Source organism: Lepidochelys kempii, chromosome 11 (assembly GCF_965140265.1).
Source record: "Lepidochelys kempii isolate rLepKem1 chromosome 11, rLepKem1.hap2, whole genome shotgun sequence".
In the NCBI taxonomy this organism is placed as follows: domain Eukaryota; kingdom Metazoa; phylum Chordata; order Testudines; family Cheloniidae; genus Lepidochelys; species Lepidochelys kempii.
Window position 1 is genome coordinate 38894374 of NC_133266.1, and position 5618 is coordinate 38899991.

A 5618-nucleotide genomic window follows, 5' to 3' on the forward strand; every position below is an offset into this window, starting at 1 on the left:
AACAAGCACAGACTGGTGGGACCGCATAGTGTTGCAGGTCTGGGACGATTCCCAGTGGCTGCGAAACTTTCGCATACATAGGGGCACTTTCATGGAACTTTGTGACTTGCTTTTCCCTGCCCTGAAGCGCATGAATACCAAGATGAGAGCAGCCCTCACAGTTGAGAAGCGAGTGGCGATAGCCCTGTGGAAGCTTGCAACGCCAGACAGCTACCGGTCAGTTGGGAATCAATTTGGAGTGGGCAAATCTACTGTTGGAGCTGCTGTGATGCAAGTAGCCCATGCAATCAAAGATCTGCTGATATCAAGGGTAGTGACCCTGGGAAATGTGCAGGTCATAGTGGATGGCTTTGCTGCAATGGGATTCCCTAACTGTGGTGGGGCCATAGACGGAACCCATATCCCTATCTTGGCACCGGAGCACCAAGCCGCCGAGTACATAAACCGAAAGGGGTACTTTTCAATAGTGCTGCAAGCTCTGGTGGATCACAAGGGACGTTTCACCAACATCAACTTGGGATGGCCGGGAAAGGTACATGACGCTCGCATCTTCAGGAACTCTGGTCTGTTTCAAAAGCTGCAGGAAGGGACTTTATTCCCAGACCAGAAAATAACTGTTGGGGATGTTGAAATGCCTATATGTATCCTTGGGGACCCAGCCTACCCCTTAATGCCATGGCTCATGAAGCTGTACACAGGCAGCCTGGACAGTAGTCAGGAGCTGTTCAACTACAGGCTGAGCAAGTGCAGAACGGTGGTAGAATGTGCATTTGGATGTTTAAAGGCGCGCTGGCGCAGTTTACTGACTCACTTAGACCTCAGTGAAACCAATATTCCCACTGTTATTACTGCTTGCTGTGTGCTCCACAATATCTGTGAGAGTAAGGGGGAGATGTTTATGGCAGGGTGGGAGGTTGAGGCAAATCGCCTGGCTGCTGGTTATGCGCAGCCAGCCACCAGGGTGATTAGAAGAGCACAGGAGGGCACGGTACGCATCAGAGAAGCTTTGAAAACCAGTTTCATGACTGGCCAGGCTACGGTGTGAAAGTTCTTTTTCTCCTTGATGAAACCCCCCGCCCCTTGGTTCACTCTACTTCCCTGTAAGCTAACCACCCTCCCCTCCTCCCTTTAAGCATTGCTTGCAGAGGCAATAAAGTCATTGTTGCTTCACATTCATGCATTCTTTATTCGTTCATCACACAAATAGGGGGATGACTACCAAGGTAGCCCAGGAGGGGTGGTGGAGGAGGGAAGGAAAATGCCACACAGTACTTTAAAAGTTTACAACTCTAAAATTTATTGAATGCCAGCCTTCTTTTTTTGGGCAATCCTCTGTGGTGGAGTGGCTGGTTGGCCGGTGGCCCCCCCACCGCATTCTTGGGCGTCTGGGTGAGGAGGCTATGGAACTTGGGAAGGAGGGCGGTTGGTTCCACAGGGGCTGTAGTAGCAGTCTGTGCTCCAGCTGCCTTTGCTGCAGCTCAACCATACACTGGAGCATACTGGTTTGGTCCTCCAGCAGCCTCAGCATTGAATCCTGCCTCCTCTCATCACGCTGCCGCCACATTTGAGCTTCAGCCCTGTCTTCAGCCCGCCACTTACTCTCTTCAGCCCGCCACCTTTCCTCCCGGTCATTTTGTGCTTTCCTGCACTCTGACATTATTTGTTTCCACGCATTCGCCTGTGCTCTGTCAGTGTGGGAGGACAGCATGAGCTCAGAGAACATTTCATCACAAGTGTGTGTGTTTTTTCTTTCTAATCTTCACTAGCCTCTGGGAAGGAGAAGATCCTGTGATCATTGAAACACATGCAGCTGGTGGAGGAAAAAAAAAGGGACAGCGGTATTTAAAAAGACACAGTTTATAAAACAGTGGCTACACTCTTTCAGGGTAAACCTTGCTGTTAACATTACATACATAGCACATGTGCTTTCGTTACAAGGTCGCATTTTGCCTCCCCCTACCGCGTGGCTACCCCCTCAACCCTCCCCCCTCCCCGTGGCTAACAGCGGGGAACGTTTCTGTTCAGCCACAGGTAAGCAGCCCAGCAGGAACGGGCTGCTCTGAGTGTCCCCTGAAGAAAAGCACCCTGTTTCAACCAGGTGACCATGAATGATATCTCACTCTCCTGAGGATAACACAGAGAGATAAAGAACGGATGTTGTTTGAACGCCAGCAAACATACACTGCAATGCTTTGTTGTACAATGATTCCCGAGTACGTGTTACTGGCCTGGAGTGGTAAAGTGTCCTACCATGGAGGACGCAATAAGGCTGCCCTCCCCAGAAACCTTTTGCAAAGGCTTTCTGAGTACATCCAGGAGAGCTGCGAATTCCAGGGCAAAGTAATCTTTTCACATGCTTGCTTTTAAACCATGTATAGTATTTTAAAAGGTACGCTCACTGGAGGTCCCTTCTCCGCCTGCTGGGTCCAGGAAGCAGCCTTGGGTGGGTTTGGGGGGGGTACTGGCTCCAGGTCCAGGGTGAGAAACAGTTCCTGGCTGTCGGGAAAACCGGTTTCTCCGCTTGCTTGCTGTGAGCTATCTACAACCTCCTCCTCCTCATCTTCTTCATCCCCGAAACCTGCTTCCGTGTTGCCTCCATCTCCATTGAAGGAGTCAAACAACGCGGCTGGGGTAGTGGTGGCTGAACCCCCTAAAATGGCATGCAGCTCATCATAGAAGCGGCATGTTTGGGGCTCTGACCCGGAGCAGCCGTTCGCCTCTCTGGTTTTCTGGTAGGCTTGCCTCAGCTCCTTAAGTTTCACGTGGCACTGCTTCGGGTCCCCGTTATGGCCTCTGTCCTTCATGCCCTGGGAGATTTTGACAAAGGTTTTGGCATTTCGAAAACTGGAACGGAGTTCTGATAGCACGGATTCCTCTCCCCATACAGCGATCAGATCCCGTACCTCCCGTTCAGTCCATGCTGGAGCTCTTTTGCGATTCTGGGACTCCATCATGGTCACCTCTGCTGATGAGCTCTGCATAATCACCTGCAGCTTGCCACGCTGGCCAAACAGGAAATGAGATTCAAAAGTTCGCGGTTCTTTTCCTGTCTACCTGGCCAGTGCATCTGAGTTGAGAGTGCTGTCCAGAGCGGTCACAATGGAGCACTCTGGGATAGCTCCCGGAGGCCAATACCGTCGAATTGTGTCCACAGTACCCCAAATTCGACCCGGCAAGGCCGATTTAAGCACTAATCCACTTGTCAGGGGTGGAGTAAGGAAATCGATTTTAAGAGCCCTTTAAGTCGAAATAAAGGGCTTCATCATGTGGACGGGTGCAGGTTTACATCGATTTAACGCTGCTAAATTCGACCTAAAGTCCTAGTGTAGACCAGGGCCTAGAGTCCAGCTACCCAATTTTGTTCCCATTGAAGTCTTAGTACCTGGGAACTTCCATGGACTACAGGTTTAGCTAACAGAATGTTTTAAACTCCTTTGCCTTTTCTGCACTAGAGCTCCCATCAATTTTTTTAAAAAAAGTGCTATCCACTGTGTCAAGGAAATTACCTTCAAACTAATTTGTCTGAACTGTTTTACAATTCGCTTGGCTAATGCAGTTTAATTGCAAATATAGACCAAACTTAATTTTTTGCTCAGAGAACAAAAGCGACTATTAAAAAAAAAACAAAGAAAGGACATTGTTTGAATCCACTGAAATATTAATACCACTTTTGAACAAACTTTTTTACAAAAATTAACAATGTAATAGATCTAAACTATCAGTTACTGTTAATACATGAATTTCAAAAATTGAGATCTAAGAAACAACTCACATTAATTTAATTAAATTAATTATATATATATATGAATAAGGAAATAAGACTCTAATGGTCAGGAACTATACAAGACCTGAAGTAATTTATTTAATGCACACACGCGCGTGCACGCGCACACACAGGTCTCTCTCTCTTCCTTTTCCTCCTCTTCCCCACCCCCCCAATGTGTTTAAAGCAGCCCTGCTGGGCTTCTTTTTTAAACTCTTTATTTAGGAAATTTTAACAAGTTTACTTAGTTGGCAAGGATTAGTATCAGAAACAAAATGATCATTACAACAGCTTGCTTTTGTTTAGAGACATTACACAGGAATAAAGTAATCAGATCTTTTTAAGAGGCTGGTACCATATTACAGAGTGATCCACATTATGGATGTTATGTGACATTTCTAGTGACTGAGTGAAATTGGAACATACACATTTAACAGAGCAGGAATGTATATCAAATGTTTTTTAAAATACTTGGACAGGTACTTTTTGGTAGGTGAATGTACTTGAGTATTGAATAAAAGAAACCAAATATCTAACATCCTCTTTTGCTGGGTAGGTAATTAGTGTTAATTTTTCCATAACCACAAACAAAAGCAAGTCCATTTTAAATAGTATTTTCTTAACTTTTTGCTGTTGAAGTATAAGATTTTTTAGACTCTCTATTAATTTAAAGAAAACCCAACCCATTATTAGAAGACTGCTTGGAGCTAGCAATCTTGTGTTTAAAGCTCTTGGCTCTGTTCCTAGCAAAAGAGTGTAGTAAGATTTTACTAACTGCAAAAATTTTAAATGCAGTTGATTAAAGCTATATACGTCTAAGGATTCTAGGAAAATTGAAAGAAAACTTCTGAATGTAAGAGAGCAGTTGTGTTGTTCTTATTGAACTACAGAGTCTCATTATACCTGGCACTGTTTATTGTAAAAATAAATTCAAAGTGCGAGACAGGAGCAGTACAGGCTGGCCACTTGCAGCTTTTTATGTTGCTCACATGAATCAGCAATATGGCAGAAACTCCTCACTTTGTGGCACTTACAAATGAGACATGAGACGGACTGCAGGAAAATACTGTAAATAGAATACTACAGGCAACTCCTGAATTAAATCTAAATGAAAGATCAACTAGACTGGGGTAGGGACCTGGAGGGCAAAGAGCCCACGAACAAAAAAACTGGTTCTGAGAATGGCATAAGGGGTTACTAAGTGGCTGGCGATTTGTATCCTACCCGCACTTGGGGGTTTCTCAAACCAAACGCCTCTCTCAGGCCTTGCAGTCACGGAGGGATCGGGGTTGGATGCCTCAGCTGCATCATCCTCACACAACGTATTTTGGCCTTGGCCAGAGCAGGGAAGTTCTGCAGAGATTCCCCACGATTGCTATCAGCGAGTCAGCTCAACCCTCGTGTAAAGGGGCCACTGGCGTTTTCACAGCGAGTGGGCCAACTCGCCCCCGCCAGGGTAGCCCGAGCGGGCCCGTTGTTGGCACTAGCTCGGGGCACGTCCACCCCAAGGAAGCCGGCCCTGCCAGGCACGGTGAGGCTGAGGCAGGGTTCGCGCCCCGCCGTGAGGCTGGGTCAGGCAGGGCTGGGCAGCCTGTGCTGAGGGAGGGCGCCCCCCCCGGGACCGTGCGGAGTGGACGGCGGGGCTGAGCCCGGCATCAGCTTCCCTCGCGGGGGCGCAGCGGGCTCGGAGCCCGGGCGATGATAGGCCGCCCCAGGCGCCTGGAACCAGCCTCGCTGACTCCGCAGCAGCAGCAGCAGCAGCAGAGCGGAACCCGCCTCGCAGGCGGCCCGCTGCGAAGCCGCGCCTCCTGTCGGCCCCACGTGAGGCGAGGCGAGGCGGGGCGGGGCCTGGGAG